This window comes from Meles meles, chromosome 7, assembly GCF_922984935.1.
Source record: "Meles meles chromosome 7, mMelMel3.1 paternal haplotype, whole genome shotgun sequence".
Classification (NCBI taxonomy): Eukaryota; Metazoa; Chordata; class Mammalia; order Carnivora; family Mustelidae; genus Meles; species Meles meles.
In genome coordinates, this window is record NC_060072.1 from 111,597,482 (window position 1) to 111,610,726 (window position 13,245).

At 37.2% G+C, this 13,245-nt stretch overlaps 1 protein-coding gene across 17 annotated transcripts in view; it reads left to right on the forward strand.

The window, feature by feature from the left end:
• The window catches only part of CACNA1C (calcium voltage-gated channel subunit alpha1 C), a 627,772-nt gene that overhangs the window by 591,308 nt on the left and 23,219 nt on the right, over positions 1-13,245 (forward strand). The gene's annotated exons all lie outside the window — the stretch shown is intronic.

Here is a 13,245-nt window from a genome sequence, read left to right on the forward strand (position 1 = left end):
AAAAATAATGATGTGTAGAAATTCAGTTCAGTGAATAATCCAGCAGAGAAGTGCCTTTCTCAGTTAAATCCTTCCAGAAAATAATAGAAACATCTAAAATGAAGGAAAACAAGAACCAGGCCAGCAAGATACATGCTAAAATAATGAGCTAATCTTTAAAAAATTAAAAATAGTTCAAGTTATGCTGCTGAAATAAAGAGAAACAAAGGCTGAGGAAGGCAGTCCAAAATGTTGGCATAAGAAGACCCTGAACTCACCTCCTCCCAAGGATACACCAAATCTACACCCACATATGGAGTGATTCTTCTGGAAGAACTGAATGCTGATTGAATGACTTCTACACAACAAAGGTTAGAGACCCACACAGAAAATGACAGGAAAGATCAAGATATGATAACTATGGGAAACCCTTCTCCACCAAACCAATGTGACAACCTGCAGTGAGGAAGAATAACACCGAGAGCCCTATACCCAAATTCACCCAACCTGGGACACAAAAAGAACAGTGGCTTAAATGGCAACAACACTATAAGTGAAGGAAATCCATTTATATCCACTAAATGGCAGGTGAAGGGGAACTACTGGAGTTCTCTTCAAGTTGGAGGTACCAACAAGCACCATTGTTTAAATTCCCCTCCACCTTCATAGTGCAGATGGGAGCAGGATCCAGGTGCTCTAGTTGGCCTGCTAGGGTTACTCCAGTGAGCCCTAGGCCCTTAACCTACACCAGCTCTCCCCAAGATAACCCCCCACCCATCTCTGCCCTACCTCCAACCACCCTGCCAAGGTGACCTCCAGTTACAGTGTACCCCCAGAGACCCCCAGCAGTGCCTGCTTAGGCTCAAGCCATTCCATCAGGGTCATCCAGGCATAGTGCACCCCTGGACTCCCCCAGGACACATTGGCTTCAGGTCCAGCCAGCCAGCCAAAGCTTCCAGGCACATGCAATGTACATAGGGAATGTACACAATGTTCACAAGACTACTCCTTAAGACTGGGGTTGGTGGCTATTCCACCTAATTTGTAGAGACTAACCCTGAAAGTCAAACAAAATGAGGATACAGGAGAATATGTTCTAAATGAAAGAACAAGATAAAGCCCCAGGAGGAAAAAAACCCTGATGAAATGGTGATAGGTTACTTGCCAGACAAAGTAGAGTTCAAGGTAATGGTCATAAAGGTGTTCACCAAAGTCAGGAGAAGAATGGAGGAACACAGTGAGAACTTCAACAAAGAGAAAATATAAGAAAGTACCAGAGAGGACTCACAGAGCTGAAGAACACAATAATTGAATTGAAAAATACACTAGGAATCAACAGCAGATTAGATGATACAGAAGAATGGCTTAGCAATCTGGAAGACAACAGTGGAAATCACCCAGTCAGAAGAGCAAAAAGAAAAAAGAATTTTTAAAAATGAGAATAGTTTTAACTTTCTTAATTTGGGGAAGGAAATAGGCATTCAAGTCCAGGAGACACAGAGAAACCCCCTCAAAATCGACAAAAATAGGTCAACACCTCAACATATAATAATGAAGCTTGAAAATTTCAGAGATAAAGAAAAAATCCTGAAAGCAGCTCAGGACAAAATGTTCTTAACCTACAAGAGTAGTAGAAACATAAGACCAGCAGCAGACCTGTCCTCAGAGACCTGGCAGGCCAGAAAAGGCTGGCATGATATATTCATTGTGCTAAATGGGAAAATATGCAAACAAGAATAGCTGTTATTCAGAATAGAGGAGAGATAAAGGCTGTCATTCAGAATAGAAGGAGAGATGAAGAATGTCCAGGACAAACAAAAGCTAAAGGAATTTGTGAACACTAAACCAGCCCTGCAGGAACTATTAAAGGGTATCCTTTGAATGAAGAGAGAGCCCAAACTAACAAAGACCAGAGAGGAACAGAGACAATCTACAGAAACAGTGACTTTACAGGTAATACAATGGCACTAAATTCAGATTTTCCAATAATTACTCTGAATGTAAATGGACTAAGTGCTCCAATCAAAAAAACATAGGGTATCAGACTGGATTTTTAAAAAAAGACCCATTGATATGCTGTCTATAGGAAATTCATTCTAGACCAAAAGACACTTCCAGATTGAAAGTGAGAGGGTAGAGGACCATTTGTCATGCTAATGGACATCTAAAGAAAGCTGAAGTAGCAATCCTTATATCATACAAATTAGATTTTAAACCAAGGCTGTAATAGGAGATGAAGAAGGACACTCTATCATAATAAAAGGGTAGTATCAGAGTACTGGATCTAACAATTGTAAATATTTATGCCCTTAACTTGGGAACAGCAAATCATATAAACCAATTAATGACAAAATTAAAGAAATACACTGATAATAATACAGTAATAGTAGGGAACTTAACACCCCACTCACAACAATGGACAGATCATCTAAGCAGAAGATCAACAAAGAAACAAGGGCTTTGAATGACACACTGGACCAGATGGGCTTCACAGATATATACAAAGCATTTCATCCTAAAGCAACAGAATACACATTCTTCTCAAGTGCACATGGAATATTCTCCAGATGAGATCACATAATGGGTCACAAATCAGATCCATGTCGTACAAAAAGACTGAGATTATACCATGTATATTTTCAGACCACAGTACTTTAAAACTTGAACTCAATCACAAGAAAAAATCTGGAAGGAACACAAATACATGAAGGCTAAAGAGCATCCTACTAAAGAATGAATGGGCCAACCGGGAATTTAAAGAAGTATTTTTTTAAATACATGGAAGCAAATAAAAGTGAAAACATGACAGTTTAGAACCTTTGGGATGAAACAAAGGTAGTCCTAAAATGGAAGTATATAGCAATACAAGCCTTTCTCAAGAAACAAGAAAAGTATCAAATACACAACCTAACTTTACACATAAAGGAACTGGAAAAAGAACAGCAAATAAAGCCTAAATCCAGCAGAAGAGAAATAACAAACATTAGGGCAGAAATCAATAATATAGAAATTAAAAAAAAAAAAACCAACCAGTTGAACAGATCAATGAAACTAGGAGCTGGTTCTTTGAAAGAGTTAATAAAATTGATAAACCCCTAGCTAGATGTATCAAAAAAGAAAAGCAGAAGGACCCAAATAAATAAAATTATGAATGAACAAGGAGAGATCACAACCAACACTGAAGAAATACAAACAACTATAAGAGAATACTATGAGCAATTATATTCCAACAAATTAGGCAATCTGGAAGAAATGGATGCATTCCTTGAAACATTTATATTACTGAAACTTACCAGAATTAGAATTAGAAACCTGAACTGAACCAGAATTAGAATTAGAAACCTGAACATAACCAGCAAATAAATTGAATCAGTAATTAAAAATCTAACAAAAAAGAGTCTAGAGTCAGATGGCCTCCCAGCAGAATTCCAACAAACATTTAAAGAATTAATATCTATTCTTCTAAAGCCATTTCAAAAAAATAGAAATGGAAAGAAAACTTCCAAACTTATTCTATGAGGCCAGCATTATCTTGATCCCCAAACCAGGCAAAGACCCCACCAAAAGGGAGAACTACAGATCAATATCCCTGATGAAAATGGATGCAAAACTTCTCACCAAGATATTAGCTAATAGGATCCAACAGTACATCAAAGGGATTATTCACCATGACCAAGAGGGATTTATTCCTGGGCCGCAAGGGTGGTTCAACATTCATAAATCAATGTGATACACCATGTTAATAAAAGAAAGAACAGAACCATATGATTCTCTTAATCGATGCCGAAAAAGCATTTGACAAAACACAGCATTCTTTCTTGATAATAAAAAAAACTCTCTGCAGTTTAGGGATAGAGGGAACATACCTCAATATCACAAAAGCCGTATACAAAAAACCCACAGCAAATATCATCCTCATTGGGGAAAAACTTAATGCTTTCCCCCTAAAGTTAGGAACACAACAGGAATGTCCACTCTCACCACTGCTGTTCCACATGGTACAGAATCAGTCCTCAGCTGATCAGACAACAAAAAGCAATCAAACAACAAAAAGAAATAAGGGCATCCAACTCAGCAAAAGACATCAAACTTTCATTCTTTGCAGATGACATGATTCTCTACTTACTCAAAAATTATTAGAACTGATACAGGAATTCAACAAAGTGGCAGGATATGAAGTCAATGCACAGAAATCGGTTGCATTTCTGTACACTAACAATGAAGCAAAAGAAAGAGAAATTGAGGAATCAGTCCCATTTACAATTGCATCAAAAATCATAAGATACCTAGGAGTAAACCTAAACAAAGAGGTAACGGATCAGTACTCTGAAGACTACACAGCACTTATGAAAGAAATTGAGGAAGACACAAAGAAATGAAAAAACATCCCATGCTCATGGATTAGAAGAATAAATATTGTTAAAATGTCTATACTACCCAAAACAATCCACACATTCAATGCAATCCCTATCAAAATACAATCAGCATTTTTCATAGAACTGGAACAAACAATCTTAAATTTTGTGTGGAACCAAAAGAGACCCTGAATAGCCAAAGGAATGTTGTAAAAGAAAACCAAAGCTGGAGGCACTACAATTCCAGACTTCAAGCCCTATTACAAAGCTGTAATCATCAAGACAGTATGGTACTGGCACAAAAACAGACACACAGATCCATGGAAGAGAATAAAGAATCCAGAAGTGAACCCTCAACTCTGTGGTCAACTTATCTTCAAGAAAGGAGGTAAGAATATCCAATGTAAAAAAGACAGTCTCTTCAGCAAATGTTGTTGGGAAAATTGGACGACCACATGCAAAAGAATGAAACTGGATCACTTTCTTACACCATACACACACACACACACACACACACACACACACACACACACACAAAACCTCAAAATGAATAAAAGACCTAAATGTGAGACAGGAATCCATCAAAATCTTAGAGAAGAACACAGACAGCAACCTCTTTGACTTTGGCTGCAGCAAATTCTTGCTAGCCACATCTCCAAAGGCAAGAGAAACAAAAGCAAAAATGAACTATTGGGGCTTCATCAAGATAAAAAGCTTCTACATAGCAAAGGTAACAATCAACAAAACTAAAAGCCTACAGAATGAGAGAAGATATTTGCAAATGACATATCAGATAAAGGGCTAGTATCCAAAATCTATAAAGAACTTATCAAACTCTACACCCAAAAAATTAAAAATCCAGTCAAGGAATAGGCAGAAGAGGTATTTATCCAAAGAAGACATATAAATGGCCAACAGGCACATGAAAAAATGCTCAACATCACTCATCATCAGAGAAATACAAATCAAAACCACAATGAGATACCACCTCACATCAGTCAGAATGAACAACTCAGGAAACAACAGATGTTGGCTAGGATGTGGAGAAAGGGAACCCTCTTGCACTGTTGGTGGGAATGAAAACTGGTGCAGCCACTCTGGAAAACAATATGGAGGTTCCCTAAAAAGTTAAAATAGAGGGGCGCCTGGGTGGCTCAGTGGGTTAAAGCCTCTGCCTTCAGCTCAGGTCATGATCTCAGGGTTCTGGGATCGAGCCCCACATCAGGCTCTCTGCTCTGCGGGGAGCCTGCTTCCTCCTCTCTCTCTGCCTGCCTCTCTGCCTAGTTGTGATTTCTCTCTGTCAAATAAATAAAATATTTTTTTAAAAAAAGTTAAAATAGAACTACCCTATGACCCAGTGATTACACTACTAGGTATTTATCCAAAAGATAAAAACATAGTGATTCAGAGGGGCACATGCACCCCAGTGTTTATAGCAGCAATGTCCACAATAACCAAGCAATAGAAAGAGCCCAGATGTCCATCAACAAATAAATAGATAAAGAAGATGTGGTATATAGATAGATACAGATATAGCTATATTGGAATATTACTGAGCCATCACAAAGAACGAACTCTTGCCATTTGCAATGATAGGGATGGAACATCAGGGTATTATGCTAAGCAAAATAAGTCAGTCAGAGAAAGACAAATACCATATGATTTTGCTCATATGTGGAATTTAAGAAACAAAACAGATGAACATAGGGGAAAGGAAGGAAAAATAAAATAAGACAAAAACAGAGAGGGAGACAAAGCATAAGAGACTCTTAATCATAGGAAACAAATTGAGGGTTGCTGGAGGGGAAGGAGGTTGGTGGTGTGGGATAACTGGGTGATGGGCATTAAGGAGGTCACTTGAAATAGTCTGGTGAATCACTAAATTCTACCTCTGGAACTAATAATACAATATATGTTAGTAAAAAATGAGAATAGTTTTAAGAACTTCTAGAACAACATCAGATACACAAACATTCACATTATAGTAGTTCCAGAAGGAGTAGGAAAGCTTATTTGAAGTTATTTGAACTTATTTGAAGAAATAATGGCTGAAAATTTCCCTAAGGTGGGGAAAGAAACAGGCATCCAGGTCCAGGAAGCACAAAATCCCTAAACAAGATGAACCCAAAAAACCCACACCAAGGAATTTTATAATTAAATTGTCAAAAGTTAAAGACAAGGAGGGAATTTTTAAAGTAGAAAGAGAAAAACAGCTTGTTATGGACAAAGGAACTGCCATAAGACTATCAGCATATTTTTCAACATAAATTTTTCATGGTGGAAGTAAGTGGAATAATATATTCAAAGTACTGAAAGAGAAAACTGCCAACCAAGAATACTCTACCTGGCAAGGTTATCATTCAGAACTGGAGGAGAGAGAGTTTCCTAGGCAAGCAAAAGTTAAAGGAATTTATCACCACTAAACCAACCTTACCAGAAATATTAAAGGGCCTTCTTTAAACAAAAAAGAAAAACCTATAACTGGAAATAAGAAAATATATGAAAGAAAAATACTTGTTGGTAAAGGAAAATATATAGGAAATGTGGTAAATCAGCCACTTAAAAAATAGTATGAGGATTAAAAGACAAAAATAGTAATTTAACTATAACTACAGTAAGTAGCTAAGGAATACACAAAATTAAAACATGTCAGGGGCGCCTGTGTGACTCAGTTGGTTAAGTGTCTAACTTTTGATTTTGGTTTAGGTCATGACCTCACAGTGGTGAGATTAAGTCCCACTTCAGGGCTCCACACTTAGCAAAGAATCTGCTTGAGATTCTCTCTCTCCCTTTTCCTCTGTCCCTCTCCCTACTTTCTCTATCTCTCTCTCTCTCTCTCTCTCTCTCTCTGTCTCCCTCTCAAATGAACAAATAAAATTTTTTACTTAAAAAATATAAGATGTCAAATAGGATGTTAGAAATATAAAATGTTGGGGTGGGGAGTAAAAATGTAGTGCTTTTATAATGTGTTCAAAACAAATGACTATTAGTTTAAAATAGAATGCTATGTATATAGGTAAATATATATGAACCTCAAGGTAACACCATAAACCAAAACTTACAATAGATAAAAAATAAAGAGAAAGAGTCTCAAACAAAACTAAAGAAAACCATCAAACACAAATGAAGAAAAACGAAGAAGAAAGAAACAAAGAAGAAGAACAACAAAGCAGAATTGCTATACCAGGAAACAACTGACCAAGTGACAATAAGTACATACCTATTAATAATTACATTAAATATAAACAGACCAAGTGCTCCAATCAGAAGACATAGGGTGGCTGTATAGATTTTTTTAAAAGAACCATTTATATACTGACTTTAAGAGACTCAAATCAGATCTAAAGTCCACACAGAGACTGAAAATGAAGAGATGGGAAAATGATATTCCACGGAGATGGAAACAAAAAGGAAGCTGGTGAAGTAATACTCACATGAGACTAAATAAACTTTAAAACAAAGACTATAACAAAAGACAAAGAAGAGCATTACATAATGGTAAAGTGTTCAATCCAAGAAGAGGATATAACATTTGTCAATATTCATGCTTCCAACATAGGAATATTTAAAAATATAAAGAAAATATTAATAGACACAAAGGGAGAAATTGAGAGTAATACAATAATAGTAGGGAACTTTAATATTTCCCTTAACCAATGTATAAATCATCCACAGATTCAGTAAGAAAATACTAGCCTTAAATGACACATTTGGCCAGAAGAACTTAATAGATATATACGAACATTTCATCCAAAACAACAGAATACACATTCTATTCAAGTGCACGTGAAACATTTTCCAGGATAGTTAAGCCACAAAACAATTATTAATAAATTAATAAATCCAAGAAGACTGATGTCATATCAAGCATCTTTTCTAACCACAATGTTGTGAAACTGGAAATTAATTACAAGAAGAAAACTGGAAAACACACAAACATGTGGAAAATGAACAATATGTTACCAAACAACCAGTGGTAAACAAAGAAATCAAAGAGGAAATTTTTTAAAATACCTTCAGACAAAAGAAAATAGAGACACAACTTTCCAAAATCAGTGGGATGCAACAAAAGCAGTTCTAAGAAGGAAGTTCATAATGATACAGGCCTACCTCAAGAAACAAAATAAACCCTTGCATTTGGAGACATGCCTTGAAAGAATTTGCTGTGGCCGATGTCGAAGAGCTTACCGCCTATGTACTACTCTAGGATTTTGATGGATTCCTGTCTTACATTGAAGTCTTTCTTCCATTTTGAGTTTATCTTTGTGTACAGTGTAAGAGAATGGTTGAGTTTCATTCTTCTGTATATAGTTGTTCAATGTTCCCAACACCATTTATTGAAGAGACTGTCTTTTTTCCATTGGATATTTTTTTCCACTTTGTCAAAGATTAGTTGACCAGAGAGCTGAGGGTCCATATCTGGGCTCTATATTCTGTTCCATTGACTGCAGGGGCACATGTCCAAATTGGAAGCAGTTGGCAGTTTTAGAAAAAGACCCCAAGAGTGATATAGAACAGAAATTTACAGAGACAATCTATGGAAACAAGGACTTCACAGGTGATATGATGACAATAAAATCATATCTTTCAATAATCACTATCAACATGAACAGCCTGAGTGCTCCCATAAAACAGCACAGGGTTGCAGATTGTATAAAAAGACAGGACCCATCCATATGCTGTCTACAAGAGATTCATTTTGAAATTAAAGATACATCCAGACTAAAAGTGAAAGGATGGAGAACCAATTTTCATGCCAACGGACCTCAAAAGAAAACTGCAGTAGCAATTCTCTTATCAGACAAATTTGATTTTAAGCTAAAGACTGTACTTAGAGATACATAAGGACACTATACCATTATTTTTTGTATATATATATATATATATATATATATATATATATGTTTTAATTTTTTAAATTTCTTTTCAGTGTACCAGAATTCATTGTTTATGTACCACACCCAGTGTTCACGCAATACGTGCCCTCCATAATACCCACCACCAGGTTCACCCAATTTCAGACCAATATGGATGAATATGGATGCTAAGATTCTCAACAAGATCCTAGCTAATAGGATCCAACAGTCCATTAAAAAGATTATCTACTATGACCAGGTGGGATTGATCCCTGGGTTGCAAGTGTGGTTCAACATTCGCAAATCAGGGGTACCTGATTTGAGCCACCACTGAGCCTGGGTCGCTCAGTGGGTTAAAGCCTCTGCCTTTGGCTCAGGTCATGGTCCCATGGTCCTGGGATCAAGCCCTGCATCGGGCTCTCTGCTCAGCAGGGAGCCTGCTTCCTCCTCTCTCTGCCTGCCTCTCTGCCTACTTGTGAGCTTCCTCTCTGTCAAATAAATAAATAAAATCTTTAAAAAAAAGTGCAAATCAATCAATGCAACAGAACAAATCAATAAGAGAAGAGAGAAGAACCACATGGTCCTCTCAATTGATGCAGAAAAAACTTTTGACAAAATCTAGCATCCGTTCCTGATTAAAACGTTTCAAAGTATAGGGATAGAGGGAACATTCCTCAACGTCATCAAATCTATCTATGAAAAACCCAGAGCAAATATCATCCTTAATGGAAAAAGGCTGACAGCCTTCCCTTTGAGATCAGGAACATGACAAGGATGACCACTCTCACCACTCTTGTTCAACATAGTATTAGAAGTCCTAGCAACAGCAATCAGACAAAGAGAAATAAAAGGTATTCAGATTGGCGAAGAAGAAGTCAAACTCTCTCTCCTTGCGGATGACATGATACTTTCTATGGAAAACCCAAAAGACTCCACCCCCAAACTACTAGAACTCATACAGTAATTCAGTAATGTGGCAGGATACAAAGTCAATGTACACTATACCATTCTTAAAGGGTCTATCCAGCAAGAGGATCTACAATTTACAATTATAAATATCTATGCCCCCAACATGGAAGCAGCCAACTACATAACCAACTGTTAACCAAAATGAAGAGACATATTCATAATAATATGTTAATTGTAGGAGACCTCAACCCTCCCACTCTCAGCAACAGACAGATCATTTAAGCAGAAAATCGACAAAGAAACAGAGCTTTGAATGATACACTGGATCAGATAAACTATATATATATATATATATATGAATACACACACACACACACACACACACACACAGAATATTCTACCCTAAAACAACAGACTACTCATTCTTCTTGAGCACACATGGAACTTTCTCAAGAATAGACCACATACTGGGTCACAAATCAGGTCTCAATTGATACCAAAAGACTGAAACTATTCCATGCACATTCTCAGACCACAGTGCTTTGAAGCTGGAACTTAATCACAAGAAAAAGTTTGGAAGAAATTCAAACACTTGGCAGCTAAAGACCTGCACAAGAATGTTTGGGTCAACCAGAAAATCAAAGAACTTAAATAATTCAAGTGAACAAAAACACTTCAGTCCAAAGCCTGTGGGATACAGCAAAGGTGGTCCTGAGGGGGAAGTACATAGCCATCCAAGCCTCACTCAAAAAAATAGAAAAATTCCAACTACCTTTACACCTTAAAGAAGTAGAGAATCAACAACAAATTAACCCTAAGCCATGCATGAGGAAGGAAATGATTAAGATTAGAGCAGAGAATTAGAAACCAAAAATACAGTAGAACACAACAACAAAACTAGAAGCTGATTCTTTGAAAGAATTAATAAGATCTATGAACCACGGGCCATATTATCCAAAAGAAAAGAGAAAGGACCCAAATTAATAAAATTATGAATGAAAGGGGAGATATCATAACACCAAGGAAATAGACACAATCATCAGAAATTTTTATCAACAGCCATATGCCAGTAAGTAACCTAGAAGAAATGAATGCATGCCTAGAAACCTATTCTGTTCCATTGATCTATGTGTCTGTTTTTGTGCCAGAACCGTAGCACAGCTTTGTCATATAGCTTGAAATTAGGCAGTGTGATGCCCCCAGCTTTGTTTTTCTTTTTCCACTTTTGGGACTTCATCAAGATAAAAAAGTTCTGCACAGCAAAGGAAACAGTCAACAAAACAAAGAGGCAACCCACAGACTGGGAGAAGATATTTGCAAATGACACTACAGATAATGGGCTGGTATCCAAGATCTATAAAGAACTTCTCAAACTCAACACCCCCCTCCAAAAAAAAATCAAGTCGAAAAATGGGCAGAAGACATGAACAGACACTTCTCCAAAGAAGACATATGAATGGCTAACAGACACATGAATAAATGTTCAAGATCATTAGCCATCAAGGAAATTCAAATCAAAATCATTGAGATACCACCTTACACCCAGTCAGAATGGCAAAAATTGGCAAAGCAAGAAACAACAGATGTTGGAGAGGATGTGGGGAAAGGGAAACCCTCTTACATTGTTGGTGGGAATGTAAGTTGGTAGAGCCCCTTTGGAAAACAGTGTGGAGTTTCCTCAAAAATTTAAAAATGGAGCTACCCTATGATCCAACAATTACACTACTATGTATTTACCCCAAAGATATAGATATAGTGAAAATAAGGGGAACATGCACCCCAATGTTTATAGCAGCAATGTCCACAATAACCAAACTGTGGAAGGAGCTGAGATGCCCTTCCACAGATGAATGAATAAAGATGTGGTCCACATAAACAACGGAATATTATTCAGCCATCAGAAAATATGAGTACCCACCATTTGCATTGACATGGAAGACTGGAGTCACTTATGCTAAGTGAAATAAGTCAAGCAGAGAAAGACAATTATCATATGGTTTCACTTATATATGGAACATAAGGAATAGCATGAAGGACATTAGGAGAAAGAAAGGAAAAATGAAGGGGGTGAGAATCAGAGGGGGAGATGAACCATGAGAGACTATGGACTCCAGGAAGGAAACTGAGGGTTTCATAAGGGAGGTGGGGTTGGTGGGGATGAGTTCGCCCAGTGATGGGTATTAAGGAAGACATATATTGCATGGAGCACTGGATGTTATATGCAAACAATGAATCATGGAACACTACATCAAAAACTAATAATGTACTGTATGGTGACTAACATAACATAATATAATAAAATAAAATAAAACGTGGAGGAAGAATTTTTTGAAAATCCCAAATAAACCATCTGACTCTATACCTAAAGTAACTTTAAAAAGAGGAACAAAGGGGCGCCTGGGTGGCTCAGTGGGGAGCCTGCTTCACCCTCTCTCTCTGCCTGCCTCTCTGCCTACTTATGTTCTCTGTCAAGTAATAAAATCTTTGGCACCTGGGTGGCTCAGTGGATTAAGCCTCTGCCTTCAGCTCAGGTCATCTCAGGGTCCTGGGATTGAGCCCCTCATCGGGCTCCCTGCTCATCAGGGAGCCTGCTTCCCCCTCTCTGCCTACTTGTGATTTCTCTCTCTCTCCTTCTGTCAATAAATAAATAAAGTTTAAAAAAAAAAAAGAGGAACAAAGCCCAACATTAGTAAAGGGAAGGAATAAAGACCAGAGTGGAAATCAATGAAATAAAGATTGAAAAAAAAAGAAGAGATAATAAAAGTAAGATTTTTTCTTTTTTTTTAAAGATTTTTTAAAATTTATTTGTCAGAGATAGAGCACAAGCAGGGGGAGCAACAGGCAGAGAGAGAAGCAGGTTCCCCACCAAGCAGGAAGCCTGATGCAGGATTTGATCCCAGGACCCTGGGATCATAACCTGAGTCAAAGGTAGTCACTTAACTGACTGTGCCACCCAGGCATCCCAAGAGCTGGTTCTTTGAAAAGATCAATGAAATCAACAGCCAAACTCAAGAGAAAAAGGCAGAGGACCCAAATAAATAAAAACAGAAATGAAGGAAAAGTTACAACGAACAGACAGAAATACAAAGTTAAGACATTACTACAATTATACACCAACAAATTGGGAAACTTAAAAAAAATGGATA